This window comes from Peromyscus californicus, unplaced genomic scaffold (genome assembly GCF_007827085.1).
Source record: "Peromyscus californicus insignis strain IS unplaced genomic scaffold, ASM782708v3 Scaffold_8__1_contigs__length_139910024, whole genome shotgun sequence".
NCBI classification, from domain to species: Eukaryota; Metazoa; Chordata; class Mammalia; order Rodentia; family Cricetidae; genus Peromyscus; species Peromyscus californicus.
Genome location: NW_026294606.1, coordinates 132,036,837 through 132,049,100, shown reverse-complemented (window position 1 = coordinate 132,049,100; position 12,264 = coordinate 132,036,837). Strand labels below are relative to the sequence as shown.

The window sequence follows — 12,264 nt, the reverse complement described above, 5'->3', positions numbered from 1 at the left end:
TGGATTGCCAGACACTCCCCTCCTCATCCTTTGGGAAGGAAGGTAGAATGAAGCCCTGAATTTTGTCTTCTCTTCCAGGAATGTCTTAAAAATTCCCCATCCTATGCTAAAACCTGTTTTTATGTATAGGATGAGGGAAGGGGTGACCAAACCTCTGTGTGTATGTCTCCATGTATAGAGATGAACATGTGTGGTGGTTCAAGAGGAGGCCATAGGACAACCTTCTTTGAGAAATTGGTCTCATTGGTCTAGAGTTTGCTAACTAAGATTCAGAGGCTAGCCCACAAGCCATGGGAACCATCCTTCTGCTTCTCTATCCAGCATTGAGATCACAAGTACGTGCCACAATGTTCATCATTCTTAGAGGATTCTGGGAATATCATACAGCTCCTCTGTATATAAGGCGAGCATGTTACTTTTTACAAGATGAAAGTTTAGCTGGGTGGGGTCTTGCTATGAGGTCATCACTCCCTTTATTCCATCTAGCATTAGACTTTTCTTCAAACTTGTTTCTGGTGTTCCTTTTCTCCTCAAACTATACATTTTGTGTTTTTTCTTGCTCAGCTTGCTCCTTTTCATTATAGATCTGCATAAGATTGGCCACTAATAGCCACGTGATACAGTCAATACTAGCCTGTTTTGAAATTTCCTCTGCCAATGCCATTAATCCAAAAACTCTAAATTTAGCCTTGGGCAGACTTTTCAAATAAGAGCAAAAAGCAGCCACATTATTCACTAAAATATCACAGAACAATCTCTAGGCCACTAATATTCTTCTCGTCTGAAACCTCTTGAGCCAGGCCATCATAATCTGCACTGCTCCCAGCTCCACTCTCTTCCCTGTTCCTACTAGGATGCCCAGTAAGCCCCACTTAAAGCGTCCAGCTGCTTTCCTAATCCACAGTCCCAAGGTCACATTCCACCAACAAGAAGCATGGTCAAGCCTGTCACAGCAATACCCCACTCCTGGAACCAATTTCTGTCTTACTCAAAGCTCTGTTGCTGTAGAGAGACACCACAATCACAACAACTCTTATAAAAGAAAGCATTTAATCAGCTTGCTGATGATTTCAGAGTTTCAGTCCATTGTCATCATGCTGGGAAGCATGGCAGTACACAAGCAGGCACAGTGCTAGAGAGGGAGCTGAGACTTGTACATCCAGATCAGCAAGTAGCAGAAAGAGAGAGACACTGGGCCTGGCTTGGGCTTCTGAAACCCCAAGGCCCACCCGCAGTGACACACTTCCTCCAACAAGGCCACACCTACTTTGACAAGGCCACACCTCCTAATCCCTGTCAAGTAGCACCACTCCCTAATGACCAAGCCTTCAAATATATGAGCCTTTTGGGGTCATTCCATTAAAACCATCATAGTTACTTATTTTTTAAATGAAAAAATTGTAGGGAACAGGGGTGAACAGAATTCTTAATGGCTTTCCCATTGGTTTTCCTTATTTTAGGTGTTGGTACATTCCCTTTACTTTACCCAATCTAATATTTTATAAAAGCTGACTTTATATCCGGCTGTAAGCTGGGCAGGGAGGAACAAGGCACCACCTAAGACCACTGCTTTAATCTGCTTTCTGTTGCTACTACAAAATACACAAAGCTGGGTACTTTCTAAAGAAAGGGCTCGTGTGTTGGAGACTGAAAGTTCAAGATCCAGCAGCCCCATTGATCAGGGCCTCTGGAAGGCTCCCGACTTCTGGGAACAAGCTTGGAGATGAGCAGACTTTCCCGTGGGGAACACAATTGCAGTGAACTGAGTTCTGAGGGGTTAAGGCAAGTGGGTTTCCCATTTCTTCCGGAAATGGCCCTGCAAGAAGAAGTACCTGTAGTGGCTTTGGGGCCAATGGTTGCACCAGTTGGCATGTGGTTTGTCCTTCAAAGGCTCTTCTGTTGGAAGCTGGGTTCTCAGCATGGCAGAGTTGTTGAGGTTGTAGAGTTTTGAAGAATAAGGCCTACAGGGAGGTAGTTAAGTTACTAGGAGTATTGTCACAGAATCACAGAAGGGATTGGTGCTGGTCTCCAGAATGACTTAGTTGCTGTGACGTTACGTTGTTACAAATGAGCAAGCTTGAGCCTTGAGTCCCCAGACTTCCTATATTGCCCTTCACTGTAATCCCACCTACCATAAGGCCTACCAGAGCCCTGACTGATGGCCTGAACTCTCAGCCTCCTAAACAGTGAGCTAAACCAACTCCTTCCTTTGCAAATTTTCTTGCTTGAGGTATGTTGTTGTAGCAATGGAAAAATCGACTGATAAAGTAGTCTTAGACCTGGAGCTGATCGTTATAGATTTCCTAGTAAGCTTTCAAAATTGAATGGAGGGAACAAACACCAGTTAGGTGCCTACTGAGTATCGCTTCCTCACTCAGTTCTTACAGGGACCCTGTGATGGAGGTGTGATCACCTTTACATTAAGGAAGAGGAAGTAGCAGGAGAATGCAACAAGGTGACTTCTCCAGGTAGACACAGCTTATGGGATGGTAGGTGTCAAGCTTGAGTGCCTACCTGCATTTTCCATCACATTGGGCATCTGTCCATCTCTTAGTCTTTGGGGATCTTCCCCCTGGAATTTAGTGGAGATGAAGCATTTCATTCTTGTTAGCCAGCAGCCCTCAGTGTGTGTGCTGTGGCCACCTCCTTCGCTCTCCAGGCGTCACCAGGCAGATGGACGGGGTCAGAAGCATAGCAGTCCTGTGACTCGCTCCTGTTAGAGCCTTTACCATTCTTCCTAAGTTGGCCCTTGCATCAGTAGAATGGAGCCTTCTGCCTGCTGTGAATACTAGCATCCCCATTATGTGGATACCATGTTCTTTTAGTGGCTCAATTAAAGTTGGTGTCCTTGGCAAGGCAGGCTTTATCAGGAATGAGAAAATAGGATCGAGTTCAGAAAAAAATAAATAAATAAAAAATGAGAACTCTTCACTTGCAGCCACAGCTTGTAGCTGTTTTTCTCCTCACCAATCCCTATAGGTTGCAGCCATGAAGAAATTACAGTTCTGGCTCCTTGATGCGGCCTCACATACAGCCTCAATCTATTTCTCTTGGATATGGTCCACCCAAGTTGCATTACCACCCTGTCACAGGGGAAGCAGTTCCCAGCAGGACTGCCCTGAGCTCCATAAATACTCTCCTGGCTCCACCTGAATATGTGTTTGCAAAGGCTGTGCCCAAGGACTTAAGTGTAGGGAATGCGTCTGTAATTGGTGATGTTTAAATACATGTTTTGGACACTCAGGGTGTTCTCTCTCTCTCTCTCTCTCTCTCTCTCTCTCTCTTCCTCTCACACACACAACTCATAAGTTTTTTTTCTTCAAAACAGAAATTACAGAGTAAATCTGATTTGTTGGATAAAAATTTTATTTTTGGGGGGGTAACAAATATCTCACAAATTGTTGATGAATTTATATTTTAATAAATATATTCAATGTATTGAAGCGAGTTTAATATTAAACATGTAACTCAGTTCTAAACCGAGAGTAAAGCTACCTACAGACGTAAAATGTGACTTGATTTACAAAATGTTCTTGCCCCCGTTTCAAACATCCTCCTTGTGCTAAGACTTAGGTTTTAAGGTGTTTTGGAAAGTCATCCCTCCAATCACTTCTCATGGTTTCACTTGCTTGTTTTCATTTAAAAAGAAAACCTATTAAAATCTATTACTGATTCATTATTACTCAAGGTTAGCAGAAATATAGAAACAACTGCATGCAAACTAGCAGAAATATAGAAACTGCATGCAAACTAGATTTAAATGACTCAGAGGCAAATTTTAAATTAAAAAGTGTCCCCAAAGCAGGATACAGCCACATAAATAAGAAGTAGGACCTAAAAGAGCTGTATCTGAAAGCAATCATTTATTTAACTATATGACCAAAAATGTCATCATCTAGACCAAATTAGGAAGGGCCACACCCAGATCATCTCAAAATGTATGAAGTTGCCAGTGCAGCAAATGTTAAGTCTCCTGGGGAGTAAGTATGTGTGGGCTCAAACTTTGGATTTAAAAAGAGAGAGGGAGAAAGAAAGGGGGAGGAAAAATGTCTGATAGACATGGTTTACGGGAATACTTTGTTAATTGAAATGATTCTGTCCCTATCTGAGATGGCTGTGGGAAGCTTGTGGTGCAGAGCATGGTTTGTATTCATTCTTCTCTTTTCAAAAGAAGAGAGTGTTTAGCTTGTGTGCTCCCTATTCAGGCATTGGGATGCGGGGGTTCACGAATTAATTGTCTCCTTGCAGCACTGACGTGAGTAGGCTCTTTAGGAATAACATGCTGAGGGAGGGGTGGCTTTTCCCCTTTACCACCCACATTATGTTATGAGTAGCACGGAGTATTTAAATGCTTTGGCACAGAACTTGAATAAAGAGCAGATCTTGAAAATACCATTATCGTTATTTATTTTGAAATTGACACCCGGCTCTATTTTAAGGCTTTACGCCCAGTTTTATCTGTGTCTCAGATAATCCAACACATGCACAAGAAGGGGCCCCAAATGTCTTTCTTTCTTCACCCCTATCCCTGGATCTTTCCATTTAATTTTTGGAGGAAAAAAAGGAAAGGTGAGGAAAACATTAGTCCAGAAGAAGGCATCAGCAGAGGAATGTTGTTTATTATGACTGGACGGTTTCTATTGGCCTAGTCCGATCATTTTATGTTTTATTTTGATTGAGCAGATATCACTTTGCCAACCATAATTCCTACAATTCAGCTTTTCAGCCAAAATGAAATGACCTTTGTCAGCAGATGGTCTCTCCCTGGAAGCGTTACTACCTGACAAATAATAACTCCACTACTGTAGAAGTGACCAGGGGACATCACACTGACTACTCTTCTTTCCATCCCAGTTGATGGGCAAAGTTGTCTGGTCACACAAAAGAGGGAGGCAAAGAAGTGGATCTTTAGCCTTGGGGGATGTGCTACCAACTGCGCCTTTATTTAAGGTTTTACTCTTGAGTTGTGGCGTGTGGTGATTGTCAGCTTGACACTAAATATGTTTCTGAGGAGTTTTCAGAGAGGACTAATGGAGATAAACCTACCCCTGAATGTGGGCCGTATTGCCCTGCAGGTGGAGTGCAAGACTGCAAAGCAGAAAGCCAACCCTCTCTCTGCTTGAATCCTCCAGAGAGTCAAGAAAGGCTAGCTGCCTTTCTCTCCACACTCTGTCTGCCAAGAAGGACCAGCACCCCCAGGACCACGAGCTGAAATAAACCTGACCATTCATTTTGTGTCCAGTACTTTGCCACAGCTAGGCAAAATCTTCAACACACAAATTTCTTAAAAAGTACTCTTAAAACGTGATGAAAAGAAGAAATTGTTCCTATTAACCCGGCCTGCTCAGGCTGGTTTCGCTCATAGATGTGAGCAGGCCCCATATCATGGTCAGCTCTGTTCTCAATACATGCTCCATAGTCAAACTCCCCAGGTTTTGATTTAAATGGAATTTTTAATCTTTTACCTAGCTTTGTGATTGTTCACTGTTTTGAAGGTCATCTTTTTTTTTTTTAAGACACAAGTTGATGTAATAAAAGTTCTGAGTTCACAGCTGAGCCCCGTGGAGCCGGAAACAGAAGCTGGAGCTGGCAAAGCACTCATGAGTGCCTGAAGAAGGCCTTCTCCCCTGAGTGATGGGAATTCCAATTTTATTGTCCATGTGCTCTTAATTCCTGAAGTGTGAGAGAGCGAATGTGAAATCTTACGCATGACTATTTCAGGATGAAGTCTGGAATAGGGTGGTAAACAGAAACAGCAGAAGGGAATCCTGGCCACAGCACACCCGTCCCCATATGCAGAGAGGCCAGTGGAAGATGAAGCAGGAGACTGTTAACTGGCAGCATCCTAAGTAGGAAGGGCCGAGGTCTGGGGCACAAATGGCCACTCTCCCAAGGTCACATGTGTTAAGGGCGAGATGTAGCAGTCTCATACCAGTGTGATGTTTGATTCCATCAGATAGAATGCTTCAATATGTTCTTTCAAGCTTGGTACATCTCAAGCTTGTACTTGGGTCTCCTGAGATTAGGAGTAGTCCAAAACACCTACTTTGTACAACTATGACTTGAACTGATGAAGTCAAATAGACAAATATATATATATATATATATATAGATAGATAGATAGATAGATATATACAGAAACACAAGCGCACACACACACCTTTGCTACAGAACAATCTTTTTGTACACTGTAAAGATGTATTACTTTCATTGGTTAGTAAATAACTGACTGGCTAAAAGCTAGGCAGTCAAAAGGTTAGGCAGTCGTTGGAAGAAGAAGGAAGGTGTCACAGAGTGTCACCAGGGGATGCCATGCTGAGAAAAGGTACCACCATGTGACAGAGCATAGATAAGAAGTATGGATTAATTTAAGTTGAAAGAGTTAGCTAGTAAGAAGCCTAAGCTATCAGCTGAACACTTATAATTAACAGTAAGTCTCTGTGTGGTTATTTTGGGAGCTGGCTGGTGGAAGAAAGTTGACTGGCAGTACAGAAAAATTCTGTCTACATACACTGGTTAATTGTATCCAGGTCCCTTCCATACAAATTCTCATATTTAATAAATTCAGCTCTGACCCCTGTACTTTCCCTACCCTACTTTACACTTCCATTTCATTATATAGCCTTGTACTGCATTTTAATTTTTTTCACATTTGTAATGTGTGTGAATAAGAATGACCCCCATAGGTTCATATGTTTGAATGCTTAGCCAACTTTAGCTAGAGTTTTCCTCCCTGGCCCACAGTCAGGACAAATCTCTCTCACCTGCCAGCCCCACAGCCACTCAGACCCAAACAAGTAAACACAGAGACTTATATTGCTTACAAACTGTATGGCTGTGGCAGGCTTCTTGCTAACTGTTCTTACAGCTTAAATTAATCCATTTCTATAAATCTATACCTTGCCACGTGGCTCATGGCTTACCAGCATCTTCACATGCTGTTTGTCATCATGGCGGCTGGCAGTGTCTCTCTTTCCCTTCCTGTTCCCTTAATTCTCCTCTCTGTTAGTTCCACCTATACTTCCTGCCTGGCCACTGGCCAATCAGTGTTTTATTTATTGACCAATCAGAGCAATTTGACATACAGACCATCCCACAGCAGTCAACAGGGAATGGACCTGTTTGAAAGGATTAGAAGGATTAAGAGGTGTGGCACTGGAGGAAGTATGTCACTGGGGGTGGGCTTTGGAGTTTTGAAAGCCCATACCAAAGCCAGAATTAGTTTCTCTCTCTCTCTCTCTCTCTCTCTCTCTCTCTCTCTTTCCTATCAGATCAGGATATAGCTCTCAGCTACTGCTTCAGTACCTGCTTGCATGCCACAGTGCTCCCCACCATGATGATAATGGACTAAACCTCTGAAACTGTAATCAAATTCCCAATTAAATGATTTCTTTTATAAGAGTTGTCTTGGTCATTCTGTCTCTTCACACCAATAGATCAGTAACTAAGACAACATTTCTATTTCTCTTAGTAAGATCATCTGAGTTTGAATCTCAATTTCTTCAATAGTAGTCTTTGTGACACTGGCAAAATAGCAGTCTTTGTGGTATTGTGTAAATTGTTCATTTCAGTACCTTAGTCCCTGTCTTAGTTTGGATTTCTATTGCTGTGAAAAGACACCATGACCACAGAAACTCTTTTGAAGGAAAACATTCAGTTGGGTGACTTACATTCAGAGGTTTAGTCTGTTATCATCATGGCAGGACATGGTGGTGTTCAGGCAGACATGGTGCTAGAGTCTGATATCTTGCAGGCACCAGGAAGTGAACTAAGACATTGGGTGGTATCTTGAGTGTATATGAGACCTCAAAGGCTGCCTCCACAGTGACATACTTCCTGCAACAAGACCATACCTATTCCAACAAGGCCACTAATAGTGCCACTCCCTTTGGGGGCAGGGCTATTTTTTTTTCAAACCACCATAGTCCCTTCTAGAAAATTTGAAAGACAAAATGTCCAACACAGAGTGTTACAAGGATTAAGGGAGTTGACTTGTGAATGGCAGCCATGTCCAGGCTTTTCTGTAGTAAGTCCTAAATAATGCTCACTGTTTCTGTCACTGAGCACTCAGCAGATGCTGCTTGAGCTTTTAGTGAGAATGTCTCTTATTGTTGAGACTATCTAAATTTAAATTTTCCTATTCTTGTTAGTACTTTGAGAATTCTGTACTATGTATTTTGATCATAATCACCCCTGTCCACATACCAAATGTCTTTACATTGGTGGGTATGGGGATGAGAATATGCATTTGGTCTCTTTTTTTTTTTTTTTTTTTTGGTTTTTTTGAGACAGGGTTTCTCTGTGTAGCTTTGCGCCTTTCCTGGAACTCACTTGGTAGCCCAGGCTGGCCTCGAACTCACAGAGATCCGCCTGGCTCTGCCTCCCGAGTGCTGGGATTAAAGGCGTGCGCCACCACCGCCCGGCAGGCATTTGGTCTCTTATATGGTGCTTTTTGGAATTATTTGTGAATACATGAGAAACATTTCAGGGTTTGCAGCATCAGCACTGTTAATCATACATCCACGTTGGTCCACTGCTGCTGTGTCACTGTAACCCTCTAGTCAGGTCGAGCATGCTCTGTAAGGGCTGGATTTTAGACCGTGTTTTCACCCACGCAGACTCACCGGTTAACTCAGCACAAAGCAGTCAATGCTGCTGGAATTGAAGACTGTGTATCAAGGAATAAAACAAAAGGCTTCAGCTTGGATCAGGTTTCAACTTTGTTGTCAACTGTAATCATTTGTTTGAAATGAGCTCTCCTGCATTGACTTGAGTCATAGAACTTGGAGAGAAGGATAAGATGTTTAAGTTTTTACAGTAAGGTTTACAGTTTTGTCTTTTGTATTTTACAACAGGAATCTCCTTTCTAGTCAGTGTTTTACAAAATGACCCTCATAACCACCATCACATTTTAACTGATTAATTGTTGTGACTGGTCTTCGTTGTGTACATTAGCTGTGGCAGGAGCAGTGGGAAGTCATAGCTTGAGATGGTTAATACTTGACAGAACCTAGAATCACCTAAGAGACAAGTCTCTGGGCAGGCCTGGGAGGGATTATCCTGACTAGATTAACCGAGGTGGGAAGACACATCCTGAGGGTGGTACCACTGCCTGGATGGATAGAAAGAAAAGCCTGAGCTGAATGAACACTGACATCTGTTGCTCCTATTCCTAACTGTGAGTGCCACATGACGGCAGCCTCACACTGCGGCCACCTTGCATCTACTGCCACTTCAGAGAACCTCTTGAACTGTAAGCCAAAGTAAGCCATTCCCTCTGTAAGCTGTCTTAGTCTGTTGAAGCAAAGAGGAAAGCCACTAAGACAATGCATAGCTCAGCGCTGTCGGCACGGAGGCCCCAGGTCCACCTCCTCTCTAGGTAATGCTGGGTCTTTCACTAACTCATTCAAAACGACCTTCTGGATCAATTGGAGTGGGACAAAATGAGGGAGTCTATTAAATGGAGGTGAGAGGTAGCCCATGCCTTTGACTGAAGTATGGGTATTCTGAAAGATGTTAGCACACACACAAGACATGGACAAAGGTTTCTTAAGAGAAAGTCACAACTTACAAAAATTATTTTGTGGCTACTAAAGTTGCTAATATTGGGCCAGTGAGATGGCTCAGAGGGTAAGAGAGCTTGCTACCAAGCCTGACACCTGGGTTTGATCCCTGGGACCCACACGGTGGAAGGAAAGAACCAAATTCTGCAAATTTTCCTCTGATATCCACACATGTGTATGGCATGTACATGTCCATACACACACACACACACACACACACACACACACACACACACTAGAGAGAGAGATACATGATAGATAGATAGATAGATCCATCCATACATACATACATAGATGATAGATACATACATATAGATTTATAGATAGATGATACATAGATGATAGATAGATAATATATAGAAAGATACATAGATGATAGATAGACAATAGATGGATAGAAGATAGATGATAGATGATAGATAGATAGATAGATAGATAGATAGATAGATAGATAGATAGATAGACTAAAATATGGGAGGTGGTCTACTTATTCCTCTTAAAGAATCTCCTTCTTGTGTATAGAATTGTAAGGTGGCTTACAAGATGCACTGTCCAGGGTTGTGATGATAGTGCAGTGCTGATACAGTTAAGTACCAAGTTCACATGCACTCTGGCCCTAAACAAGCATGGCCCATTTGTTGTTTTAAGTAATTTATTTCAGGTGTGTCTCTAAAAGTAGAATATTGTCTATAGTCAACTTATTTTTTTTTTGTTGTGGGGAGGTTTTTTACTCTCAAGCAAACAGAAACTTAGATAACATCCTAGGTAATATTCCATTCTTACACACCCTTACTTTTTCAAGCCTTTCTAGTTGCCTTGGATCCGAGTTCTTCAAACAATTGCCCACGCTTTGAGAGCGCTACTCTGATATAGTTTTCTTTTGTGCTTTTATTTTTTCTTAAATCTAACAAGACAATGAGCATTTACTAAATCAAATAAAATACTTAAGACAATCAGAAGAGAAAAGAGAATAGCTCTTCCTCATCTGAATTCTCTTCTCTGAAGTTGTCTATACTGTTAATGTTTGTTGTGCCTTTCTGTACTTAGAAGCACATAACACAGAAGTAGGGTAGGGACAGTTTTTTAAAGTACAAAATGTATTACATTTATGATTTTTGTAATTTGCCCTTTCCAGTTCTTGATATTCATAAGATCTTTCTGAGTTAATGCATGAAGACAGTGACATCCATGTTGATGCTTACATGGGATTCTACTGTACAGGCTTAGTGTATTTATGTAGAATCCCATGTAAGCGTCAACTCTCTAAGTTCCCTTGCAAACAATGCTCCCAAAGGCTTCTTGGTGCCTGTATCTCCATAATGTATATATTTAGTTCTTTAAGACAAATACCCAGCAGTAGTTAACCTCATCTGCCACATTCAAACAACTGGAGTCTTCTGTTTACTGCCACTGAGGTAAGATGTTTCAATTCTGAAACCCAGAGGGAGAGAGTGGGGATAGCCTTCAAGGCTTCAGTCTCCAAAAGCTTAAATCCTTAGAGGAATGAAGAAAACTTCTGGTTAGAAGAAATGTGTGGGAGACACATCATAAAAGACTGAAGAACTTCTGTTTCAGGTTAGGAAAAGTTTCTCTGGCATGATGGAGGAGGGGGGAAGCAGGAGGTAAGGGGAGGGGAGGACAGGACACTAGAGGTGTTTGTGAGTTCTCACTGCAGGCCATGTGCTGTACTTCCCAGGTGACACTCTCAGAAGGCAGCCAGCCAAGGAGAAGAGCCTGGGCAGACAGCAGAACCCCAAGAAAGAAATGCTGTGTGTTCTACAAGGACACATCTGCCCAGAGACAGTCTGCCAGTATTCTAAGGTCCCCACACAGCAGTGGTATGGGAATCTTTTCTCAGGCTCTTGAGCTCAGCATGATGGGAAAAAAGAAAGTTGGTGGACATGGAGGAAGTGAGTTGCCTGGAGTCACAGTGGGCAAGGCAAAGCCTGTGTTGACTGGTGACTACTTAAGGACAATGCTCTTTTCCTCATTCCCCAACATCTGGACATGATAGCAGCCTTAGAAAGATCCTATGGAAAACAGAACCTTGATTGACTGAGATGGACTTGCTACAAGTCAACAGCATACCAGAGGTTGGGTACTGAGACTCCTTCCCTGCACAGCTAGATTTGTGCATTAAAATGCATGTTGTAATGTTGTCTTCTTCCCAAGTTACACTCCTACCAGTAACATAGGAAGTGCCTGGCCGACTAGATGCTGTCAATCTTCGGAATACGCATATGTGATGACATATACATATTGATATGTTATGTTTAGGGAAAAATGCTTCTCATTGTTTAAGTCTGTGTTTTCCTGTCCACCAGTGAGCATCTTCTCATATTCCTGTTGCCTGTTTGCATTTCCTTTTCTGTAGAGCACTAATGCCAGTCCTGCCATTTGTCCACACTGTTTGGTGGCACCCCTTCTCTTCTATGAAACAGCTGATGATAGTTCATCCTCAGATGCTCACTGCAAAGAAGGATGCTATGTCTTTGTCTCTGTTCCTCAAAGGTAATTTTTTGATTCATTTAAAAAAAAACAGTTTTCAAGGCTTCAGATCTCATCATTGAATGAATTATTTCCATGTTTTTGTGAAGGATATGATTTTTATTAAAAATAAGAATTATGGTGGGGAAGGCATGGTAAGGACATCAAGAAATGTTTTCAGTCCTTTTTTTTTGTCATTTTGGGATGGGTGTTA

The 12,264-nt window shown here is 42.1% G+C and overlaps 1 long non-coding RNA gene across 1 annotated transcript in view; it reads left to right on the top strand.

The window, feature by feature from the left end:
• The first annotated feature begins 9,776 nt into the window (after positions 1-9,776).
• Positions 9,777-12,264, top strand: part of LOC128103569 (uncharacterized) — a 29,183-nt gene continuing 26,695 nt past the window's right edge. Inside the window, exon 1 of the long non-coding RNA XR_008215709.1 lies at positions 9,777-12,074. This is a non-coding gene — a long non-coding RNA (uncharacterized LOC128103569). The remainder of the gene's footprint in view (positions 12,075-12,264) is intronic.